Source organism: Festucalex cinctus, chromosome 11 (assembly GCF_051991245.1).
Source record: "Festucalex cinctus isolate MCC-2025b chromosome 11, RoL_Fcin_1.0, whole genome shotgun sequence".
Classification (NCBI taxonomy): domain Eukaryota; kingdom Metazoa; phylum Chordata; class Actinopteri; order Syngnathiformes; family Syngnathidae; genus Festucalex; species Festucalex cinctus.
The window spans coordinates 5,402,136-5,428,374 of record NC_135421.1 but is presented as its reverse complement, the minus strand read 5'-3'; the positions used below and the strand labels follow the sequence as shown (position 1 = coordinate 5,428,374).

The 26,239-nt window shown below is 39.3% G+C and overlaps 2 long non-coding RNA genes across 2 annotated transcripts; one reads left to right on the top strand and one right to left on the bottom strand.

Annotated features, from left to right (window-relative positions):
• Nucleotides 1–4,154: 4,154 nt before the first annotated feature.
• Nucleotides 4,155–6,449, bottom strand: LOC144030657 (uncharacterized). The gene is made up of 3 exons (XR_013287311.1): nt 5,366–6,449; nt 4,424–4,667; nt 4,155–4,323 (listed from the first exon to the last, which is right to left on the bottom strand). It is a non-coding gene; the product is annotated as an uncharacterized LOC144030657 (long non-coding RNA).
• Nucleotides 6,450–14,280: 7,831 nt separating this feature from the next.
• On the top strand, nt 14,281–25,960 carry LOC144030907 (uncharacterized). Its single transcript, XR_013287387.1, has 3 exons — nt 14,281–14,607; nt 18,521–18,569; nt 25,598–25,960. It is a non-coding gene; the product is annotated as an uncharacterized LOC144030907 (long non-coding RNA).
• Nucleotides 25,961–26,239: the final 279 nt, after the last annotated feature.

Here is a 26,239-nt window from a genome sequence, read left to right as displayed (position 1 = left end):
AACTTCTTTGGAGAGAGGACCCCACAAAGCGCCCAGTAGAAGCTTAAATGATTTTCACTTTTTAAAAACAATATCATCAATCAAGGAAGTTAGGAAGCTGTCAGGGGTCAGGAATGCCTCACTTGGCCATCACATGGTGGTGATTATGGTGTTCATCACCAGTGGGGGTCCTGGTTATGACAGGCCCCTTTGCATAATGTGTCTATTGTCTCTGGAGATGAAGCAGAGCTGCTATCGATTAAGCCTTCTCAAAACAAGATCATAAATGGGCTGTTTTTGGCTCTGCATTTGCATTTCACCTAATAATTTTGTTTTTATATCGCTATAATTGAGTGTGCCAAATTCTTATGCATGATTTATGGATAATAAACACTAGAGGTTTCTGGGGAAGTTTTTCCATGTTGTTTCTCTTGTGCTCTTTAAATCACATACAACAGCCTACTGTACTGTACAGTATGTCTTAGACAGCTTTGGTGAATAGTTTTCAGGTGAGACTAATTAGAAGAAAAGATTATTTTGAAGAGGAGCTCACATGTATCGGTAAATATCATTTGGGTGCATTGTTTGTTTTTCTTTCAATAAACAGCGAGGACCAAAAAAACGTGAATCACAGACTGTAAATGAACAAGTCACATTATTCAGATGAAGTTGTCATGATCTTCGCTTTTGTTTGATTTGTTTTGATTAGTTATGCTTTATGTATAGTCACGCTTTCACTGTGTTCCTTTTTGTACTTTCTCCTGTCTTTTTTTCCTTTCTAATCGTAATGTTCATTGATTCTATTCGTGTGAGTTGTCACATACATGGTGAGTCTGTTTCAAGTGTTGGTTTGTTTAAATCCTTATTATTATTATTATTATTATTATTATTACTATGTTGTTGTTGTTAATGTTGAATATTGATAATTCCTGGTCTTGCCTCCCTGCTTTTCTGCACTTTGTGTCCACCTTTTGCCTCCAATACCCAAATAAGAAAGCATTTAGTAACAGGGTTATTGGTAAATGAGCCAATGTGTATGAAACTGTGGGGGTAGGGGGTGTCCAAAAGTGTAGCACCTGGTGAGTAGGAGGTAATATTTCTAGTATGTTAGCTGCAGCCACATTTTCCTGTTATGAAAGTAGGTTCATCTATATCCCCGATAATGACTTGCGTAAAATATACATATAAAAGAGAGAGTTAAAGAGTTTGCATTTGACCACTAATTACTTTTCATAAATACACTGCAGATTAGAACAGCTTTTTTTTTTTTTTATTTGGCACTACTATTAACTCCATTTAAAAGCTGCCGTTCAACTTTGATATCCAATAGCTGTGGAACATCAATGATTAAATATTCCAGGATTTTTTCCTCCCCTTTCAAATACCGTACTGGGGTCATTTGGCCCTTCGCTTTGAATGAACATAATGATGTCTTAACGGTCATACACTGTTGACATGTAAATGCGGATGTAACTGTCTACACAGACATTATGCAGGAATGTAGCTGAGCTGAGCAAAGGTGCTAATTAGGCTGCCCCCCAAATGGACCCAGGTGTCCCTTTGTTATTGTTGAGAACAGGCAAAGTGGAGAATTTGGCTGAGTGACCAAAATGAACCAGTTGTATTCTTACAGTCAAACTGCAAGAAATATCACATTCTAATCTTGCAATTGGATCCATCCGTTACATCCTAACCCACCCAATAATATGGAAATGAACAGACACTCTATCTCTAAATAATAACATCACTAATTACCCAAAACTGGAGTTGTATATGATTACTTGCTGACATTGCCAAGGCTAACTCTTGTTTATACACCTGCATTGATAACATGTATTGCTGTTCCTGTATGAATTTAAATATTGTCTAACTCTAATTCAATTAGGACATTTGTTGTAACGTTCAAGGCTACATTATAAGGCTGTATTGTGGCTACAATGAATCTGCTGTCAATACGCAAAATGGGGTTGGTGGTCTGGTGCCTGGAATGCGGCTGGCGTGGGCCGCTCTGCTGGGTGAGCTGGTCTTTGTTGCACTCAGGAGTCCTCTAACAACAACTACAAGTTGCAACAGTGGTGGCTAGCCGACCAGAATCGAGGCAAAATTGCTTGAAAGCAATGGGCCGAATGCAAGCCGATCTACTCTTCTGGAAGCCACAACATGTGTGAAAACCGATCCGAGGACAGCGAAGACGCTACTTGTGAAAGAGAAGAAATGCGCTTGCCTTGGCTGCTCGCCTGGCGGGGTGGGCCACCTGGTGGCGTCTGGGCACCGATTCACCAGTTCCAAATGACTGGGACTAGCCGCAATCTACACACGGACATTAAAGCCCCAGTGTGTAGCTCACGACCGCCATCTATCGGTCAAACAAGATAATGCAATGATTTTAAGCACACGAACTACGGCGTCCCAGAGAGACCCTACTTCAACAGCCTACCACCAATTTCACCGGAACAGAACGCAAACAACTTCTGGTATCCCTCGAGTGATGACGTAAGTGAATTGCATTTGTTAGACATACTGTACAGATCCCTAATATTTGTGATTTAGTCATTTAATTTCAGAATTAATATTTTTGTCGGCATTGTTAGGAAATACTGTACGTCAGCTAATGATAATGGCTATCTATGTTCATATTTGTTAGTGCAACTAAACTATGCAACAGAGAACACACAGTTATGTTATATGTTTTATAGACATGTGGACCATCTCAAAGAGGGCGAGGAGGGGGCGAGAGAGACGACGAGGAAGAGAACGCGGAAGTGAACGCGGTGTCTCGTAACGTACAATTATGTCATCATGGAAAAATAATTCCATTCGAGCATGCATGTGAATGGCTCAAAACATACCTTTGCTTGGAATATGTGGTATTTAGATTACATCGTTTGCTGATATGTTTAGTATATCGTACAAAAATAATGGTGTTAACTGAACTACACATCTGCAACTCAGACTCGTAATTCCCCCCGTGTCTTGTTGCTACTAACCACTCAGAAAAGTGCTGCTTACAAAAACATTTGAAACCCTTTACTCAGATATCGATTTGTCACCATGTTGAACAATTTTACCTAATAAATATCACTAAGCAACTTAATTAGTTTTGATTGAAGATACAACAGCTTCCTTGTACTTCGATGTGCAGGAATTTACATGGCTTTCACAAATAGTCTTGCTCATATAATAATGTACTTCATTGGCTCAGTGACTTTCAGTTCATTGTTTGGTACCTCATCTGACATACAATTGTTACCTTCTTGCAGAGACTCATACAGGAAATGACCATGGAGGAACATGAAGATATCCAAGTCCAGCTGATAGACTGACACCAAGAAATACTTTTTGACACATTGCTGACACATCAGCACCACCATGATTTTCCTGTACCTGGATCCCAGCACCTTGGTGACTTGTGGCAAATAAGTGACACTTTCCCAGATCCTCGAGGACAATACAAAGGTTTTTTACCTGGTATATAATTAGTCCATGTCTGACACTTGTTGTAGTTTGTATAACTTGTATATTGTTGTTGTGTGTTAATTTGTACATTTTGAATAACTAAAAAATACTATTTCCTTTGGCGTCAACATGCAGTGTTCATTCGACACCTAACCTAACACTATTTTACATGACTAGAAATGTAAAACATCAAAAGCCTGGAGAATTATTATAAATGCTTGCAATGACAAGGAATTCTTCATTGGCCAATGAATGTAAGGTACAGTACATGAAAATGAATAAATAAAATAAAGTAAAATAAAAGTCTACATGAAATGAACATATTAACTAAAAAAAAAAAAAAAAAAAAAATGCTGTTAGAATATAATGAGCTACATGAATTGCAGTTGTTCCAGAAATTTACCAATACGCTGTGCATTTCAAAATATGGAAAATAGACATACAGGTTTGGGCCAAAGTAGTGTTACAGAGCAAGTATGTGTTGTACACAGCTAAAATATCTGATTACCTCAATACCATGATGTTTTTTTTTTTTTGTGTGTGTGTGTGTGTGTGCTGACATTGTCCCCCATTAACATTGCAACATTCCTCAAACTCTCCCGAACACATAGTATGATCTGTAACACTACTTTTCGCCTACTCTATGATGTTATTGGGGCAAAATTAAGGAAGGCTTGTCCATTGATTGTGTGAACAGACTGCAGTAAAAATGAAGTCACTTCAATGTTTGCTGGTTTTATTAAGTTTGACATGCTCCTTGACTGCACAAGTACATGTTATGGAGTGAGGGCATGTTCCCACCAACGATGATATCATATTCTTCAAAGGCTTGCTGAGGAAATTGAGGGAGGAGTCACTCCATGGCTTCAGACACCTGGTCAGCAGGTCCTGTGTAAAACAAGTGGTGCTTGTACATGTGACCATTCCGTATTGCTTCACACAAAAAGTTCATGTAGTGTGTAATACCGTCCATATGTAAATGACATACCAAGACGTCGGCTGACTTCAGTTTGTTGCAGCTCAGATATGGTAGGTGGAGATACTGGTGGTACAACACCGAAGCCTTCTGGGGTCCTCCATTCAAGTGTCCTCATTCGGGGCATTCCAATATGGCTGCTGACTCTCCCCTTGATATTTTTTTTTCTTGCAGGTCGGTGATGTATTTAAACGGTGCATGAATGCTTGTATACATCAGAATATGGTTCTGGAAGCCCTCAAGTTTGGCTGTTGATCTAGTGTGACACAAACAAAAACAAAATTAGAAAATAAAATAAAATAATTGATGATACTACTATATGTCACCAACTTTCCAACAAAGCCCCCAAAATAGAGGTAAGATCTTTAGTTTTTGGGCCCAAAACATTGTATTAGCTAGATAAAAGTAACTTGACTGCATAGAATATGCAAAGGCTGCTTGCTTGTCGAGTTTCCGTGGAAAACGTAGCAGCCTGTAAATTCTTGTGCACCCAATTACACAATGGACCAGTACACACTTGAGTGAGAGAGTTCAGACTCTAGCAGTGCTTACGGTACAGCCAGCATTTAAGTCCAGAAAGTTATTCCCTGCCGAAAATTAATTTCGAGAACACTATTTTCACCAACCACAACGAAAATAATTTTCAACTCCTCCACTAATACAGTATGCTTTAGATTCTCCATTGAAGTTATGGGCAAATATACCTCCGAAATCACAGTTACATTACATTACACAATAACTTGCGCATTTACTCTAAATATAACGTGCCAGCGGGAATCTTTTTTTTTTTTTCCAAAGCAAGTAGCTTCATAACGAAATCGTTCGAGTGGTGCGGAGTTGCTAATCAACAGATACAGTGATCGTAAAACAAAGGTACGAACATCGTATTAATTAGTACGATGTATACTTTTTCTCTCGCTCTCAAAACGTAAACACAAATGTACTCTTACTTACCGGTCAAGTAGAAAGCAGTCGAAGGCACCGGCACGTCCCAAACCTAGTCTGTTCCTCATTTCTCTCCATCTGGCAAATGCGGCTACAATATAAACTCTTGTTTTGTCGCGCTGAAATAAAATAAATTCCCAAAGCAATTGATAGCTTGATAATGCTCTCTTCGGGGACCGGAAACTCTTCTTCGTGTACATGCGGTCGCCATACAAACCGGAAGTGCGTCTGCAAAGGCGTTCCAAAAACGCGTTAAGAAATGGAGCGCTGAAATTTGTCGTTGACGGCACCCGTAGCAGAAAGATGGCGGCGAAACATGGCGGACACTAGAAGCCGCGGCCCGGACATGTAAGATAATTTGCGATTTCTAGACTAACCGTTATATTTTAAAAAAAAGTACGTTTATGCGATACAACATATCTTTTTACATACTACTAACACAAACAATTTTTTTTTTTTCCGAATGATTTATTGTTTCACCACTAGATGCCACTGTATAATACTGAGTGTACCTTTAAAGATGAACTGAGCGAGCAGTGTCTGGGATAGTATGGGATGGATGGATAATGATAAAAATCAATGACTATTTTAAATAATGTATATGACTGATGTGTTATAGTAATGGATCTATGGGGACAGATCTCGAATAAGCCATCGGCTTCTACCCGTCAGTCCTTCTTTCGGATGTCAATGTTGCAAATGATGTGATGTGATCGATGTAAGCTGTAATGTGTCCGAAAGGAAAAAATGAATAAACCAAACCAAACCAAACCAAATATCAGTATAATGTACCTATTGACAATTAAATAATACAACACTATTTTACTAATGTCTTATGAGCACATATTTACATACAAAATATAGGCCAAAACTAGTTTCACATGTGGTAAGAGCGAAACATGCCAACATGATAAATGAGCACACGTCTGACTACTGAGTGCTCATATTGTCTCTGCTTTTTGTATCTGCGCATGTGTTTCTCTGCCACCGGTGTCCATCAGCGGGTGATCAGTGAACCAGATGTACATGATTTATGGAGTACCAGAAGCAGCAGCGGCGAGACCTCCAATGTGTTAAACATTATTAGCCACAGATGGAGCAGTGTTTGCACTTAACAATGTTCACACTCACATCAGGACTGCGACACTCTTTCATCCCTGCAGCACAGTTTTTATGTGATGAAGTTAGATGTTTTATGAGACTTCAAAGAGTGTCTCACCCAGTGCTGACCTTGCCGTTTCAATGATATCCTCTGCCAGGTGTTGTATGCTATGCAGTTCTAGTCAGTGTGCTGGATTCGGGAAGGCCATTCATACTTTTCGCACACATGCATGTGTGCACGCACACGCAGATGTTTGCCTTTGTCTCATCATGGGGACTTCTCATTGACATAATGCCTTTCCCTAATGCTTTCCCGAACCTCAACCATCAAAAATGATTGCCTACCCCCATTCCTTAACCTAACCTCAACCATTAAAAAAAAAAAAAAAAAAAAAAAAAAAAAAAAACACACAAAAAAACCAGGTATCGGATGCCAACACCGAGTTTTGCGGTATTGGCATCCGATACCTAGTTTTGTTTTGTTTTTTTTCTCGACATGAAAAAGCTGCCCTGCCATTGGTTCAGAGCATTCACGGGCCAATATAGGATATCTTGGTCGGCATGCAGTGAACATGTCACACATCAGTAAACGGTTTTGGATGATGACCCACTTCCCTGACAATGTCTTCTTGCAGTGCTTCAACTTCCTCAATGGACTTTTGCACTATTCTAGTTACTAATGTTTAGTATCATAAACTATGTAAATTGTAAATTGCAGCCTGGTCATCCTGAAACGGGGATTACTACATCTGCGGCCCCTTCTCAAGGTTTCTTAATTTCTTTTTCCCTGATTTTTATTTTTATTTTTTTAAGTTTTTCCTTGCCCTTTTGTGGTTTGATCAGGGGATGTTGTTGCTATTTGTCAACTGTGGGCATGTAAAGCCCTTTGAGACTTTTGTATGATTAAGGGCTATATAAATGGACTTGACTTGACAGTCGCTTCCTGACTGATAGAGTAAGACACAACTTATTGCTCTGTGAGGACACTCCCTGTCGCGCAGTTGTAATAACTCCATTGTTTTTTTACAACATGCCTAGTGGGAAAAGAACGGACGACATTGAAGAACTAAAGAATTTTATCAAAACAAAAAAAATGGATAAAACCATAATGAATCTGAATCAGCAGGTGAAATAATCTAACCAAAAGCTGCTGGAAAAGATGCAACAGCTGCGGAATGTGGTTCAAGCCCAGAAGGAGGAGATGAAAAAGAAAGATCTGCAAATTGCCATCCTGCAGGAACAAGTAGATGAGCTTGAACAAAAATCTCGTATCAATGACGTTATCATCACCGGCATCAAAGTCATCGCCGCGCACGTAACTAATATGTTTGCTTGACTTTTCTGCGTCCTAGTATCGTATGGGGGCAGGAAGCTTCATGCTTCTTCCTGCCAGCCCTTTTTCTTTTCGGTTATTATATGCAGTAATTGTATGATTAAATGTTTGATTGTTAGAATGCTGTCCAAAAGGAAAAATGAACAAATAAACCAAACAGTAAATGTCGTGCGCAAGCAAGACACAAGATGCTGCATCCAAAGTCCTATATTAGCGTCGGAAATAATGGCATCGGCCTGTTACTTGTTAGTACTCGCCGATGCCGATACCGCTGCAGTATTGAGGCCTCTCCCCATACAGGTATCGGAACATTATTATTAGAAACATTAGAAACCAGTAACAGACACCTTGGTGATTTTAAAATAAGGGCTTTCATAACATATTAAATATAACTTGTAATTTAAAAAAGAGAGAGAGAGAGAGAGAGAGAGAGAGAGAGAGAGAGAGAGAGAGAGAGAGAGATCTGCAAAAAACAAAACAAAAAAAACAACCCAACAATAATGATCTTGACATTAAATTAAATTAGTGTTGTTCCGATACCGTTTTTTGGCCCCCGATACCGATTCCGATACCCAGCTTTGCAGTATCGGCCAATGCCGATAACATACCGGTACCTAAGGTTGTTTTTTTTTCTCAACATGAAAAAGCTGTGCTGCCATTGGTTCAGAGCATTCAAGGGCCAATAGGATTTCTTAGATCGGCATGCAATGAACATGTCACACGTAAGTGAATGTCGTGCACAAGCAAGACACAAGATGCTGCATCCAAAATCCTATATCAGCGTTGGAATTAATGGTATCGCCATGTTACTTGTAAGTACTCACCGATACCGATACCACTGTTTTAATGCAGTATCGGCGCCTCTGCCGATACCAGTATCGGTATCGGGACAACACTATATATTAGTGTTGGAAATAATGGTATTGGCATGTTACTTGTAAGTACTCACCGATACCGATACCACTGTTTTAATACAGTATCGGGGCCTCTGCCGATACCAGTATTGGTATCGGAACAACACTAAATGAAATATTCCTTTGTTTTTCTTGCTATCACATTGTCCAATTGTATGGAATCAAATGAAACATAATTAAAAGCTTTGAAAACAAATATTCACAAATTAAATTTGGACCTTATTTGAAACATATGTTTTAATGAAGGTCAAAATTGAAATATAGGCTAATCTATTTTGGCTTCATATTTTATGTCTGACTTCAGCTGAGTAGTGCCTCACCAGTCACGAACCTTACCGCACGTCACTGCAAATAGCTTACAGTGTTATGGCCTCAAACATAAGTTTGGGAAAGGCTCCCCAGACCAATTTCAAGCCACCCGCTTTCAGGCTATTTCCAGACTCGTGCCTGTAGGGTGTGTCACAAAATAGCCTCTCACAAACTGTCACCAGACCTGATTAATGTGTTTCGACCCTTTGAACTAACTGTCAAGGCCTCTCCACATTCATTCACCCATCCATCTACATATTTATCCTGTGAGACATCCAACAAATCAATTCTTTTATACTCATCCTTTTATTTGTCACCTAATTCAATCCCTTCCTCCTCTATCTTTGTATTTCTTTCAGCTACGCGGAATCTTCCGAAACTCTCATTTATTTTCTTGTCAAGCTGTTACATTATTTTGTCAAACAGCCATCCCTGACTCCTCAGATTTGCAGTAAAATAGACTTCAGCACATGGTTTGGATAATAATAACTACCAATTTCCTCTAATTTGTGTGATCAATAATTGAGCTATGGTTTACAAAATCATACAATATGTTTGATGTATATTGAGAGATTTTCATTCCCTGCACAATATCCTAAAATGTTTAAACTTAACTCAAAACTTTAGCACAGAATGCCAATCAACAGGATTGAGTTTTAATGTAGATCTGTTTTGGTTGACAAAAATAATCTCCAAAATGATTTGATATTGAGATATTTTGCCAATGATAAAGACAGAGCAAATATAGAGTGACAGAGATACACAGTGATATATTGGAGTAAGACAACTACAAAACAGTATATCACAGCCATTTAATTGAAGAAGGTCAAAGCTGAAACAGCCTCATAGCACTTTATTAAAGAATTAAAATAAGTGATAATTGAGGGACTACGTTTGATAATACACGTTTGTTCATTTAGTGCTGCTAACGTCTGGCAGTGTTGAGGACCCAGTTGCAGGGAAGCAGAAAAGCAAAGCAGGGGTGCTCTCAAAATGTAGTTATTTCAGAAATGTAAAAAAGAAAAACAAGTACCTTTGGAATTAAAATAAATAAATAAATGAATAAATAAATAAATAAATAAATAAATAAATAACATAAGTCCAAAAACTGAGTCAAAGTAACAAACAAGGAGTCAAAGTAACAAAAAACTAAATTTACCATGACGTGGAGATGTGACAACTGACCAGAACAACAGACAGTGAACTAGCAAGGACTGAACGGAACCAGGGAACTAAATACAAATAAATTGACAAGACAACAAGGAACTCCTGGACAAGACACAGGTGGTAGGAGGGAGCTACCAATGGACCACGCTGACGAAAACGTGGAGAAAAACAGAAAAGAGATGCTAAAGACTCACAAGGAAACAAGCAAGATAAGACGTGAAAATCTAAAAGGTATTATAAACAACAACAAAAACAAAGTGCATAATATACCATAAAAACAAAAAACAAAAATTTTAAATTGATTTCAATGGTGTGATGCGGTACACTTGTGTAAATGTAGCAAAACATTTGTGAACTGAAGCAATGCTTACCACTGAAATGAATAAAAATGTATTTATATGTTAACCTGAAACAATTTCCTTAATAAAAAAAAAAAAAAAAAAAAAGGTGAACTCACAACATGGTGTGTTCGCTAGCAAATCACTGCACACCGTCTTAGACTTTTCACATTCAGTTTTATAAGCCTCATTAACGCTGTCACCAGGAATCTCTTTTTCATTTATCAACGCCAGTAAAAGTCATTTGCCATACCCAGACAGGCATTCACTTGTCTTGTGGGGGACGGTTAGCACTTGCTGGCTGAGACTGCTGCCTCTTCCTTGAACTAGCTACACTCAGCTAGCTGACTAGTTAACTGGCTGTGATAGACTGCAGCTTATCTGCGACCCTAGCCGGGGTATGCAGTACAGAAAATCGATGGATTATTGTCATTAGTTTTCAGTCTTTGAAACCATATTCAGGGCTAATATTGAGCAAAAAAAACAAACAATGTGTGATGCACAGAGCAAATGATAGTTATCAGAGGTGTGCAAAACTGTCAATACAACAGCCCATCATTGACGGATGCCCATCTTTTGGCAAATGCGTGAATTTTCGGTGAGTGCTTTATGACATGAAGCATTGTAAAACTACTGGGTCTGACCCGATTGATGGATGTAAATCTGCTACAGTTGGTGCTGAGTTTTTCCTACCTTCAAGCCTTCCAACTGAACTGAACGGAAGTATAGGGCTTGAACAGAGGCAATATTTCTTAAAAATTGTGTTCATAAAACAAGGTGTCCGTGAACTGAGGTTTCAGTGTGTTTTTTGCCTCCGGGGATGCAAGAACAAAATTACATCATCTCATTCTCGCAACCAGATGTTGGAATTTGTTGCTCTTGATATGACTTATCTGCCTTAGTGCTCAATCTGCAGTGGTTGTGACTCCATTTATATCAGTTCCATGGTCTCAAAGGTGCTAATTGGAATGACAATACAAACAAGAATATTTCAATATATTTTCATTTTTGGGTGACTCCATCATGATACTTTCTTTTCTACTATACATATAGTATACAGAATGTACTGTAGGTCAACATGATGTTGTTACACCGTAGTGTGGTTTTTGTCTTTGTCTTCCTTAGTCTAGTCATTTCCTGTTTTATTTTGAAGTCTGACTTTCATCTCGTTTCAGGTTACTTGCCCTTCCTTGTGTGTTGTCCCTAGTGATGGCAAAATGAAGCCCCGTAAAGCAGTGAAGCCCTGCAGTGAAATGCTTCACACACACGTAGGGGCTTCAAGATGATTCATTTCCTCGACTACGCCATCATGTGGACAGAAAAATGTATAACATGCTTGGTGCATGCAATAAAATGGTAGGGTGTAAATCATGCTCTAAATACAAAAGAATATATATTTGAAGAGTGTTTTAACATGAATTGTTCTGTGTTACTTTGTCTATATTTGTGCTTATTCAACAAGTGAAAATGTGAAATAAGGAGGTAAAATAAAGTGCTTATTCATTTTTATTTAAAAACTATTTTTTCCGAAGTTTTTGGACTCAGGCGGTTTCTTTTTTTGCAGAGAATTTCACCTGCTTTGGAAAAAAACTCTTTCACATGGTACTGATGAAGCAGGGGTGCATCGATATGAGATAGCAAGTTTGTATAGAATTGGACGCGTATATTTCTGTGATTCCCAGTACTGAAGGGGACTTTCAACTGTGAACAGAAAAATGTGAATTTTATGTGTTGTCACATTTTATTTTATTTTATTATTGGAATCTGTTAAAATAGTACCGTAATTACAGTGCATTACCTTCTGAGGTGAGATCTGCTCAAAGTGCTCCTAAACAAGGGAAAATCTCTTTCTTGCTGGTTCCATCGCAAAAAGAAGCTCGTCAAATCGAATGCCAAAAGCAAAAAAAGTAGCGCAATAAGGGACCCGAAACCCAAAAAGTGAAGGGGAATCCATAGCGTTTCTTTGCCGCTTTTATTTCGAACTACACTCAAACCTAGCGAATCATTTCCTGAATCAGTCACGTGGTACACCTGCTTCGTGGGGCTTCAAACGTCACCACGTACATCAACACACGCATTGACACGCCGTTCATGAACCACTCATCTGCATTACTCGGCACACGCTTCAGGGATTCGACCCGAGAAGCACATCACTAGTTGTCCCCCCTGCCCCTGATTGTTCCCAACTGTGCCTGGTTACCCTCATCTGTTAAATAGTCTGCGTATCCTCTCTCTGAACGTCATCACAGCCTTGTTCTCTTGAGCTTTTTGCCTTGTCACGTGTGATTTTTGGTTCCCTTTTTACCTCCCTTATTGGAGCGCCTTTTGTTGTTTCTCTCTGTCAGTGCCCTTTTGTCCCCCTCATTTTTCAGAGGTGATATTTTTGTTGCAAATAAACTGTTGCTCTAGATTGGCATTTCCTACTCCTATTCCTACATACATACATATATATATATATATATATATATATATATATATATATATATATATATATATATATATATATATGTGTGTATATATATATATATATATATATATATATATATATATATATATATATATATATATATATATATATATATATATATATGTGTGTATATATATATATATATATATATATATATATATATATATATATATATATATGTGTGTATTTGTTTCTATATTGAATATGTATACTGAATATGAAGATTATGTATGAGATGAGATCTTTTTATAAACCCAATATGGGTTTCTTGATCTCTCCTCTCCTGCACATTTCAATGTTACAACTGTTATTTTTTTATATTGTCTTTTTGTCTATGCGCGAATAAACAAAACAAAAGACTCAATGAACACAACTCCCGGGCGCTAGTCTAACGAATAAGCGATACCATCAAAATCTTGAAAATATACTCACAGTCGCTGATATAACATCAAGTTACCATGAATAATGTATTGCTTTATTAAATGCTCAAGTTATCCAAATGTCGGTGAAGTGATCAAAGCACCATATTTGATTTATGAGCAACTTGCTGTTTTACACTACATGCAGGTTTGGTTTGGTTTGATTTATTAAACATATAAACACATTACAAAATCTAAGTTGAAAAAAACAAATCAATTCAAGTAAGAAAAGAAACGACCTTTGTCGATTCAATATTGCTATGGTTACATTGTCTCGCCGAAGCGTTTTATCTCCTTTGTAGTACCAGCTCCCTAGTAGTAAACATGTTCAAATGAATATAAAGGTGCACCACAGAGTTGGCAGGAGGAGCTGTTCCTTTGTCTTTAAGCAGTCACTACTACAGATGACATTTCCACCTTGAAAAGCACCAGCTCCGAGCTATTGAATACACCAATTACAAAAATCCATGTTAACACAATTTTCAAGAATGAGTTTATTTTACCTCCAGATGGTGTCCCGCTAGCTTAGAATAAAATGGAAACCAGAACCTTGTATGCCTCCTTATTCCCCCGTCATGAGCTGCCGTGCATATTGTCCATTGCACCATTTATTTAAGTCAGCAGAATAACCACCAGAATCCATTCTGGGACGGCGTAGCTCGGTGGGAGAATGGTCATCTTTTACCCAGAGGGTGGGCTCGAACTAGGGGTGGGCGATATGATGATATTAGATCGTTAAGAACTTTAATGTGTTGACGATCTCATAAAGCTGACAGATCGGCAAGATCATCTGTGGCACATTCTAAACAGTTCAACTTTATGCGGGCTCAAGCTTGGTTTATGCTTGATGCTTGGTGCTGTCTTTTTTTTTCCCCTCCCTCCAGTCACTCACTCACTCACTCACTCACTCACACAAACACGCACACGAACTTACATGTTCTCCCGGCACCGAAGGCAATTGACGGTTCCACTCCTCCACCTGGAGCCCGAAGCATCCGTGAGGACCTCACGACTCCACAAAGCAAATGGCGTTCGAACGAGAGGCCGAGGGCGCGCGCGGCCGTGGATGAGTCAGACGCTCGCGGGAGCTCCGATCGCCCGGAGCAGCGGGATTGCGGGGAGGCGGTCGGGCCGGCCGGCTCGGTATGCGCTCCCCCCCGGCCTGGGGCCATGGCCCGGCCACCTCGGAACCTTACCCGACGGGTACGCAACTCTCCCCGCGCTGAGACACGTCCACATTGCCTACACGCGCACCTAGGAGAATTTGTAAACTACGTGGAGTCGCGGACGAGCAAACGCTGTCGTAAACAACGTTTTCCACTTTCCAATTCTGTGTTTTATTTACTTCGCTAACTCATCCCAAACTGTTTTTGTCAATAGTTTATTGAGGAAAAAACATGTTCAACTTCTATTGTGGTGTTAACTAGCGCTGTTCATACACCGTTGGTTCATACTGCCTCCTGTAGTCTGGGAGAATATCGACCACAGCTGCTATAATTGCACTATTTCCTGTTCAGAAAGCTTAGCTGGCTTAAGATGTCTGTTTTTTTTTCTTTTAGGCTTTTATATACATTGTAAATATGTTTTAAATTTTACAAAAATGTTCAGAAATGCTAAGATTAGTCTAAATATATACATATAAAAAAAATTGTGATTACAATCGAGATCGTGAAATTATTTTTAAAGAATCGCGATATGACATTTTCACCATATCGCCCACCCCTAGCTCAAACCTATGCCATTGTGACCACGTCAACATATCCTTGAGCAAGATACTGAACTCCCAGTTGCTCCTGATGCATCATCAGTAGGTGAATGGGTAGTCGAATGTAAAGCAATTTGAGGGCCTGGTAAGGTGAAAAAGCACTACATAAATGAATTACTATTTACCATTCTCTCTCTCTTTAAAAAAAATAAATACAAATGCAATCCAATGTAATATTGACATCCATATAGTAAATATATAAGGAACAGCGTTATGTGAGTATTAAGTTGTGGCTAATTGACCAGCCCTAATACAGAGTGATATAGAGGTCCAAATGTGGAGAAAAGAAAGGACTGAAAAATGCTGAAACCTCAGTTTGTATGTGTGTGTGTGTGTGTGTGTGTGTGTGTGTAGGGGTGTGTGTGTGTGTGTGTGTGTGTGTGTGTGTGTGTGTGTGTGTGTGAGGGAGCTTTTGTAGATGCAGACGACAGACAGAGACAGATGAAGACTCAGACTGAGCTGACAGGTGTAATTGGAATCCAAATAGCAGAGATTGACATTGACTGACAGCATCTTCAACCTTTCTCTTGACACCCCTCCCGCCAAGTCTGTCTTACTTCCCAAGACACATAGCACTGTCAGTTTCTACCACTAAAATAGCAGTGAAGTGAGACAATACAACACACGCCTCCGTAATTTGACCCCTGTCTGAAACTACGAACTTACGTTGGTATCTTAACCTCGAGCAAAGTTGAAAGGTTGTACAACTACATATTTACAATCCTCCAAAGATCCCTCTGCATTTAGTCTTTTACATTTACATCGAGATGGCAAGAGTAAGTCACTAATTTGCCAGCATGTTGTGGGTGTATGAAAGGTGACAAGTTGTTAGCATTCTGTTAGTGGGGTACGAGAGGGAGGCTATTGCCATGGCAACTGCTATAACACATGCACACGCATTGTAGTCATCGGATCTAATTAGGCAGAAAGCTGGCAAGTAGATGTTGATGCCGGTAATATATGGATGCCAAAGAAACAGACGGTTTGAAATGGCAATCTTGTTCATCCACCTCCTGTGTGTTTATTTATTTATTTATTTATTTATTCAGTTTATTTTTACATCTTCATCACAGTACGTCTTCCGTGGTACCTTTCAGTGCAGGCCCTACACGGTGATAAATGTGGATGTTATAAAGTAGTTGGAACATGATTTTGTGTTTTATGGGTGTCAAAATTATCGCATTATTATCTCATTAACTTAAAGTGCCTTTAAAGCACAAAATTTCTTAACGCTCTATTAACGGCCGCTTCCTTATTTGGAAAAAGAGAAATCCAGTTGTGAAGCAGCAGAAACGTCCACGTCAAAATTACCCGATAGAAATGTGGAGGAGCCATTGTGACGGTGTAGCACTTCCACCAGTTCCCTGCTTTGACAGAATGCATTCGGTAGCACCAGTGTTAGCGATTAGCACAGCAGCATAGCTGCTACAGCTCTCTCAACCCCATGTGAGAGCCAAGAGCCGAATAGATGCCTTCTTGTCACTTGGAGTGACTCCAAGCCACTTGATCTTTTGATGTGAGATGTATTTTATTCAACAACTCCAAGAAAGTCTAACATCGTCTTCTCTTCCGTTGCAGTGACGCACCGTCGGGTGAAAGATATGTTGGCTTAAAGCCTAATTTATGCCTCCACGTTTGCTCTCGCGTCGATGAGCGCCGTCGATCACATGATCGACGCGAGCCATGAATTTTAAGTGCTGCGTCGCTCGTGGCCGGCCGACGTGCACACGTCGCCAATCCTTGGACGCACGTCGATGGCGGGGCGTCGCTCGCTTCTGATTGGTCCGTTCGATGGTGTTTTTTCTTTTTTTTTTCTCTCTCTCTCTCCCCGCCCCCCGCCCAGATAGTTTCCGTGAAGGCAACTGGCGGCGCAAATCGACTTCCCTGCTCGGAGACCATGGCTGTGCATGTGGATATGTGCCTGGGACGAGAGGCGGAAAACAATAACAAAAAATAAATAAAAAATAAAAAACTGTGTTCGCTAAGCGCACGGCTGTTGTGTTTTGGCGAGTTTACGGCCGACACCGGTGCAAATTGGCAATAATTAATTGCCACGGTGATGAACTTACTCTCCCCCCGGCTTTGTTTCGTGTTTCTGAATTAAATTGAACTTCCTGAATCCGTCATAAAATGCAGAAGAATCGCCACTCTGTGGCGGCCCAGCCATAGCGACAGCGGGACTTGGTGTGAAACTCCAGCAGACACCGATGTGTATTGCGCACAAGTCGGAAGGCAAACGCACGAGCGGAGCTCCAACGTGACGCCTCGACGCGAGCCTCTCGCAGAAGCATACTGAGGCCTTAAGAGAGGCTTCACGGCGCATCCGGGAACTTAACAAAATAAAAGCGTCCAACGTCGTGAAAAGGAGTCACTATAACACAATTTAGCAGTAATAAATTAAATTATACTGCATATATTTGTGGGAACTGGCGTCAAGTTGTATTTTACAATTTCAAAACGTGCAGAAGATCGGAAGTTACTTCTAGTTTAAAATTAGGTAGCTCTTAATATGAAAAGTACACATCGATCGTTTCTGGTTCGCATACAGTAAAGAAATGTCATTTTACAATGCGCATCCTATTGACCTTAACAAAATAAAAGTGTTCCGCAAAGGAATACACTAACACAAATTTGCAGTAATAAATTAAATAACAATGCATATATTTCTGGGGACTAGGATGTATTTTACAGTTTTAAAAATGTGCATAATTTCACAAGTTACTTCGTGTTAAAAATTAGTTTGCTCTTAATATGAAACATGAACTGTGCTGTCACCATTGTCTTACAAATGCAATTATGCCATGTTGTAGTGAAAGAAAAATGATCAACACAAATCAGTCACACTTGTTGTTTTTTTTTTTTTTTTTTAACATATATACATATTTTAAATTGTATTTTTATTATTCAATTGTTATGAAATTACTGTATCAATGACTAAAAAATAAACCATATTTAAATTAGGGAAAAAATGTACATTTTATTGACAATCTAAATATAAATTCAATTATAAAACATGCAATTAATGTGTGATTAATCGTCAGTTAATTATTGAAGTTAGGCGATTAATTAAAATTTTAATCGACTGACACCTTTAGTTTTGTTCATGACTGCCTATCCACAGAAAAATCATCAATGCCATTGTCGTCCATTATGAGGTCTAGAAGGCCCATTAGTGTGTCACTGAAAAAATTGCATTCTTCTTTAGCGGCCACAGTATTTATGTCATTACTGTTGATGCAAAATGCCATCTAATTTCAAACGTAGAATGTATATTTCCACAGTTACAGCCAAACGTATGTATTAATGTATGTATTAACATCCTAAAGCCACTTTGTACATTTCTATTTGTAGGCATCACCTGTCAAGCAGACATGGGGCAACAAATTGGAATACATGTACGGTATGTAATTTTTCTCCATTGGTGTTCCACCTTTAAGAATCAATATCCCCTTTCACACTGGCAGTCAAAGCAATCTTTTGCCTTTCTTCAAGGCTCGCTGTACTCTAACAGAGAGAGACAGCTGCCAGTGTGTAAGGGGCTGCAGCCAGAGTGTGAAGTTTAACATCAGCGACTCACTGCCAGTGCACATTTGTGTTGAAACAGACTATGGTCTGTCTCATATCGCTAGAGTCCGTCCGGTTGAAACCTTATAAGTCACAGTTTGGCAAATGTCATATTTGTTCCAAAATCTTGACTTGCGGTCTATCCACACATAGGTGGTGTCATTTTTACAAATTATAAATGGAGAAAATGACTTGCTGTCCTTTGATGATGCAATGTTAATAGTTGTGCAAACATGCTCTTTTTGGGGTCTCCTGAAAATTGGCGATTTCGGAGGACAAGGTTTTTGCCTGACATCAGCGAATTATGATGGTGCTGACATTGAAATACATGTCAGAATTTGCTGTCTGTAGACATGGCAATTCTTTGCCGAGTTCTGTTTGACATGACAAGGTAAATACGTGCTGGCACTAGTACTACTACGCCTCAGATGTGCCAATATGCCTGGAAGGGCGTTTGAAAGGGCTGCAGTTTGCCTAATCACAGTCTAGGTAAATATCAAACAAAAACATTGGTAGTTATTTGGTAAATTAATTCTTTGTATACAGTTTTGGGGGGTTGATTTGAATTATGGCCCATTTATAAAGAACATTGATTCTTGAGAAGAGCAGCACAACTCGGTATGTGTTTTGCACCAATGTAAATCTATACAATCTACAATTTGCTTATGGTGTTTGCCATTAATTTGAGATCTTGGTACCTCCCAGGTGCTGAAAATGAGGTTCCTCTTTATATAGTGCAATAGCAGTGCATCAAAAGATTTCCGTGGCTGACCATAACATGTAATTCACATGAAATGACGAAACGAGCCATGTCTAGATCAATAAGAAAATTGTGCTACATCAGCTAGGAGTAGTCCATATTTTCAAGTATTTGTATGGAACTTAAATATATCTGTTTATACGTGGCATTTAGTAAACATCCCGTGTCAGATAATGAGATAATGACTTTACTCCTAAATGGAATAAATGCGCTTGTATTTTGTCTGTACATGACAAGTTATAAACAGATTTCTTTTGCTAAGATACTTTTCTACTATATACATTATATATATATATATATATATATATATATATATATATATATATATATATATATATATATATATATATATATATATATATATATGCTGTGTAATAAATGTAAAACACACAAACACAAAGAAAATAAAAAGCTCACAACTCAGGGGCCTATTCACTAAAGGTTTGCGTCGCCTTTGTGCGGCGCTAACCGGTAAAAATGGTGCAATCCGGGAGCGCCTAATTTACTAAACACGGATGGGGAAATCTGTCACTAAGTGCCCTGCCAACCTGATTGCGCCACGGTGCGACGGTGTTATTTGCGCGTATGTAAATTAGGTAATTTGCATACATTTGACGCAAAATATGCCCACCCCAATGCAAATGAGACTCATTGATATGCAGCATCTAATTCACTAACGCCAGCGTAAATAGTCACACAGAGTTTGTGTGACGCAAATAACGTGTTTGGAAAGCATGTATTAACCTGCCGCAACCTCGATCCCAGGATCATGACAGCAGTGCATGCCACGGTGCACCGTCGCTCTCTGGCTGTTCACGCAGAGAGGAGAGAGAGAGAGAGAGAGAGAGAGAGAGAGAGAGAGAGAGAGAGAGAGAGAGAGAGACGGGACATTTCTCAATGTTGGTTTAGGATACATAATGTAACCCGGGCTGATCGGCAATGGCGGGGAGGCATTTTCCGATAATTTTTACATGCCGGATGCATACTGTACGGCCACGCCAACCTCTGAAAATATATTTTTAAAAACCAATAATTTGTACTTTATGAATGAATGACACCGTTGTCGTCCTCTCTGCTCTGTACAGCTTAATGGCGCTAGAAACGCTCGGTCCAACCTCGCTTTCTGATAATGTCATCTTTCTCGCAACAGTTACCATAACAACCATGTTCTTGGCGCAAATCCGTTGCCATGTGTGGTAAATCAGGGGCAAATTTGCTCCAAGCTGTCAGTTTTGTGGGCTTGTTTGCGCCGGTATATGATTAAGCAATATCCTTAGTGAATAGGTGGGTAACTGGGCGCAGACTGCAGGTTCAGTTGTGGTGCAATATTACCAGCATTCTTAGTGTATATGCCCCTGAGACATAGGGTTTAAGATTGATTTAAAAACTGCCAGAGTGTCCAATATTGGAGGGCACATGTAACAGTTTGGGAGCCTCCAACCGAATGAGTGTGTCTCCCCTGTGTTTCCATCGTGACCTGGGAAAAAAATCAGGGGAGATTTATCTCCAGACCTCGTAAAATATCATTGAAGTTTGATTCAGGAAGACCATTAAAAGAACTGTATAAGAAAAATATGTAAATGTATTCCAAAATAAATTGGGAGCCAGTGCAAAGTAGCTTGCACAGGCGTAATGTGTTCTCTCCTGAGTGTGCCAGTCAGCAGATGTGTAACAGCGTTATGCACCAACTGCAGCCGCCAAAGGGCAGCCTGGCTAACACCAACATAGAATAATTTAACCTGGTCTAGATATATATATGAAAACAACAACCTTTATTTCCTATTTTAGCTGAAACAAAGCTGATTTTAGTCCAGAATTAATTTGTTGCTCCCTTATAAAATCTTGGTCTTGTCAAGTCTTTCACCAAGATTGGCGACAAAAGGTCTCATACGAGGAATGCAAGGGGGTTAAGAAGTAGTATGTGATTAGGGATGTACCAGGTCCTCCGTCTTACTGTTATTTCATCTGAGGACGTTTAGGGCTGTGTAAGTATCAGCGAGGCAGTCAAACAAGGGTTGAACACAAGCATTGGGGTAACTTATATCCAATGGGAGGTCAATTTAAGAATCATCTGCCTAACATTTTAATTTTGATTTGATTTTGTTAAAGTTTGATTTGATTTATTGAAGATACAAACAAGCAAACAGCAGAAAAAACAGAAATCAAAAGAAAAGAAAATCCCAATAAAATAATCAATCAATCAATCAATCAATCAATCAATCAATCAATCAATCAATCACAGTTTACATGTTCAAAAGGGAGTAGGAAGAAGTTAGAAACTTATCTTGTCCTACCCCTTTTCCTTTATATATTTAAACTTATTTTATTATTAATATAATACTAAGGGTGTATTCAGACCTGCACTGTTTGGTCCACTTTAAACGGACCAGAGTTCGTTTCCCACGCTGGTGCGGACCTTTTGTGCAGGTCTTAACACACACAAACGAATCCTGGTGCGGACCGAGACCACCTCGAAAGGTGGGTCTCGGTCCGCTTCCAAACGCACTAGGCGCGGTTCGCTTTGCAGTCTGAATACAAACCACGGCTGATCCGCTCCAACTGCTGGACATATGCGCCTTTTTGGGCTTAACAAGCCAAGAAATTTTGCCCGGTAGTGAATATTGTGCTAAATTCATTCATAATTATCCGATCCGTATTCTGTTTAGCCACGCTGCTGTCCTTCCGTTGAATGAGCTGCCATTGACTGCTCGCATATATCTTGCATCGAATAACGCAACAAATATGCAACGTAGTAATCAGCACGTCAGGAATCTCACGTTTTCCGCTATTTCCGGGTTTCGAACGCGTACAGCCCTCGTCATTTTTGTCCAATGGGAGCACGGATCGTCACGTGGGTCGACGTGATTACGCACTATAGCAAAAAGCACAGTGTGAATATGAACCGCACCAAACTTAAAAACAATAAAGTCCGCTTTTGGTCCGGACCAAACAAGCGGACTAAAGGACTTTTCTGGTCTGAATACACCCTAATTTACTATTTTTTAAAATAAAATGTATAAACCTGGCTATATATACAAGTGCACTTAGACATGTTTACATTTGCCAAAAACATATATACATGAAATTCCTAAACATATATCATAATACCTATCTAAATCATATACACATACTCACATATACAATTTTCATACTCTAGTCTGACATAAGTAATTTTTTTTAAATTTACTTTTAAACATTTTTTTTAAACTCCAGAAGTGAGTCACATTTTTTCATATCAATTCCCAAATTATTCCACAAATTAACACCTTTTACAGATCCACACCTTTGCTTAATATTTGTTCTTTTTGTTTTTTTGTTTTTTTATAGACACTTGTACCACTTATATCATAAGGTCTGTGTCTAATTTCAAACAACTTCTGAGTACTGTGGCAAGAGTACTCAGAACCTAAATCAGAACCTATGCTTGTAATAACAGCACCAAGGGGGAGCAAGTACAAAGAAAAATAAAATGAGCCCCAGAAAGTAACCTTAGGGCACTCCATATAAAAGGCGAGCTGATGAATAAAGTTCACCAAAACAAACTTTTTTGGATAAGTAGGACTCTAGGCTGTATCACTGATCGCTACACTGTAAAAAAAAATAATAAGGGTGTACTCTGCCTACTGCCCAAAGCCAGCTGGGATAGGCTCCAGCACCCCTGTGACTCTTGTGAGGAGCAAGCGGCTCACCCCTTACCATTTGAGCAATGTTGCCAAAAACGCCTAAAAAAAGGTGCACCCAAAGTAGATTTGAAGCTGTTCCTGAACCATTTGGAGTATCGGCATAGTATTGTTATTATAATTGTGTGTGTGTGTTTTTTGTTTGTTTGGTTGTTTTTTTTTGATAACCTTTAGAATTGTTGTCACCGGTAGGACGTCCACATGATTTAAAGGGCATCACGCTCCAAAATAAAGTGTTTATTTTATTTTTTACTATATAGCTCATACAGGATGAGACATTCAGTGTAAATTGGTCAAACCAGTAAATCTATTTTTGTACAATTTTATAGATGAAACAAACTTTTTTTGTTTTAAACATTTTTCGAGCGCAAGTTTAAATGAATGGTGCAAGTTAATTTTCCAGAATCTGTAAAGTAGTGCAACACATTTGTAATTTCAAGCCTCCACAGCTTTGGGATACAGCATGTGAAAATGATTACCATTGCAGCAATGGACTCTTCCTGGGTAATGTGTTTGCTTAAGTGACATAAGGTATGCAGTTATTATTTTTAACTACTTTGTATATCCACTGATTCATCTTTAAGCAATATTGTCTTTGTGCAGGTATGGATTTGATGATTTCCTCAGATGTGTGATCTGCAGTCTTGCCTCTCAAAATGAAAGATGGATATTATGAAAATGTACCTCAGGGGAGGCCTACTACAAAGGCAGTTGTGATGGAAATATGAAAATAGAGGATGGGCCTGTGCGCACCATTAGCGAATGTGACATGACCTTGTCAAACAAATAGTTATGATGATGGAGATTAGTAAGGCACACCAAACCACCAAAGGGGCTTCTTCAAATCAAGTGGTGGTGAAAACCATCTCCACTTAAAAGCGCTTTTGAAAGCTAAGGCCAAGGGCTCTCAATACTACACCTAATATGATTAAATCAGGTTTGTGCAGGTCTTTTGCCTCAGGCTTTGGGTCAGTCATCTCAGGGAATGTCTATTCCAGGGCTACAGAATAGAACCGACTTCCCAGAAACCCATAGCCCCCCTCCATGCGCATGTGCTTTTCAGTTTTGAAGCAGTGGTTGTGTGATTGTTCTGAAATGGATAGAGAGTCACACAAGTGCTGAGTGTTGGGAAATATAGAAGCAGAAGAAGCAAGTGAAACAAACACGCCGGTCTGGTAGTTCCTCAGGATCAGGACTCACTGGCTGACCCTTAACCTATGACTTTTGCAGATTACTCCCTGGTGTCTGGGGGTTGGCATTAAAGCTCAACAGTGGGCTTGACTACTGTGGGAGAACTGGGGGACTTCTGAAGAGGGAACAAAAGTTTTTGGCATCTGTTTACCTTGGTAAACATACTATTCAAGCCAAAGTAACTGAGTAAAAAATCTCGCCGTTATATTCGACCCAACTCTCTCTTTGTTGTGTGCTGGAGTCGGATCCCAAGCGCAGACACAAATTCAGTTTTAACTATTTATTCAAACAACGAAAGCTGCACAGATGAACAGGAAGTAATAATCCGGCGAAACACACACACACTTCTCAGACTGCACCGACAGACAGTGAATCGATCTGATTAGTTGTAGCAGGTAAAGAACTAAAGGACGACATCACATAGGTCCAGACATCACCTAAAGAATTAAAGATTTACATCACATAGACTAAAACTGGTTGAAACTAGATGATGGTTATATGATGGTTCCATCAGTTCAAAACAGACACTTGTTATATCAGTACAAAATTGACACTTAACCTCACGGGCGGGAACCCAACTAAACAGGTCATGAACGCAAACTTAACCCTGGCGTGACCCCAGACATGACAATCTTTTCAAATGCACATTCAAATTTTACTAGAACTGCTTTTTTTCACCTGCGCAATATTGCTAAAATTCGTCCTATTTTGTCTGATGGTGATGTAGAGATTATAACTCATGTGTTTGTTACGTCTCGCCACTGTAATTTGATGTTTTTCTCTCTGGTCTTCTCATGACCGGTCTTAAAAGTCTGCAGTTAGTACAAAATGCTGCAGCCAGCATTTTGACGCGGATGAGAAAATTTGATCATATTACCCCGATACTAGTCCACTTGCACTGGCTTCCGGTATATGATGATGAGATTTCAAAGTTATGTTACTTACATATCAAATATTACACGGCTTAGCACCTATCTCGTCAACTTAATAGTACCGTACGTTCCGACACGAAACCTTCATTCGCAACACGCTGGTCTTTTGGTGATTCCAAGAGGCAAAAAGAAGTTTCAGGAGTGTTTTCGATTCAGGCTTCAGTGCTCTGGAATGCCCTCGGACGTCTCTCTGTAAAAACGTTTAAATCGCTTCTTAAGACTCATTTTTATACTCTTGCATTTGGCTGAATTATGTTGGCCTGGTAACTCGCGCTGCTTTCTTTTCTTCCCTTCTCCACAGCTTGGAGAGGGAGTTAGGTGTCAATGACCGATTTGGATGCTGGTTTACGGGTTCTGCGCGGGATGAGATCGGGGTGGACCATCACCTTGAAATTGCTGCCATAGAGAGAGCTGCTTCGACCTACCGGGCTGGATTTTGATGAGGATCCACTTCCCTGATGTCTGCTTGCAGTGCTTCGACTTCTTACATTGACTATCGCACTACTCTAGTTAATATTGTTTAGTTTTCCAAACTATGTAAATTGTTGCCCATTCGTCATCCATTGCAGCCTGATCATCCTGGAAGGGGGATTACTACATTTGCAGTCCCTTCTCAAGTTTTTTCATTTTTCCCCTGATGGGGTTTTTTGAGTTTTTCCTTGCCCTCTTGTGGTTCAATCAGGGGATGTTAATATTTGTCAACTGTGGGCATGTGAATCCATTTGAAACTCTTTTGTGATTAAAGTCGATACAAATAAATTTGACTTGACTTGTCTTCACATTTGAAAGAGTCCAAGAAAATTTGATGATAGGGAGTATCAGAATGATTGACCGACCCAAAAAATTTTTTATGGTCAGTAAATAAGTGTGATAACATTTTAATGCACAGGCCTTCTGGATAAGTGGTGAGTTTCAGTGCAAGAGTTTAATACTACTTTTAAAA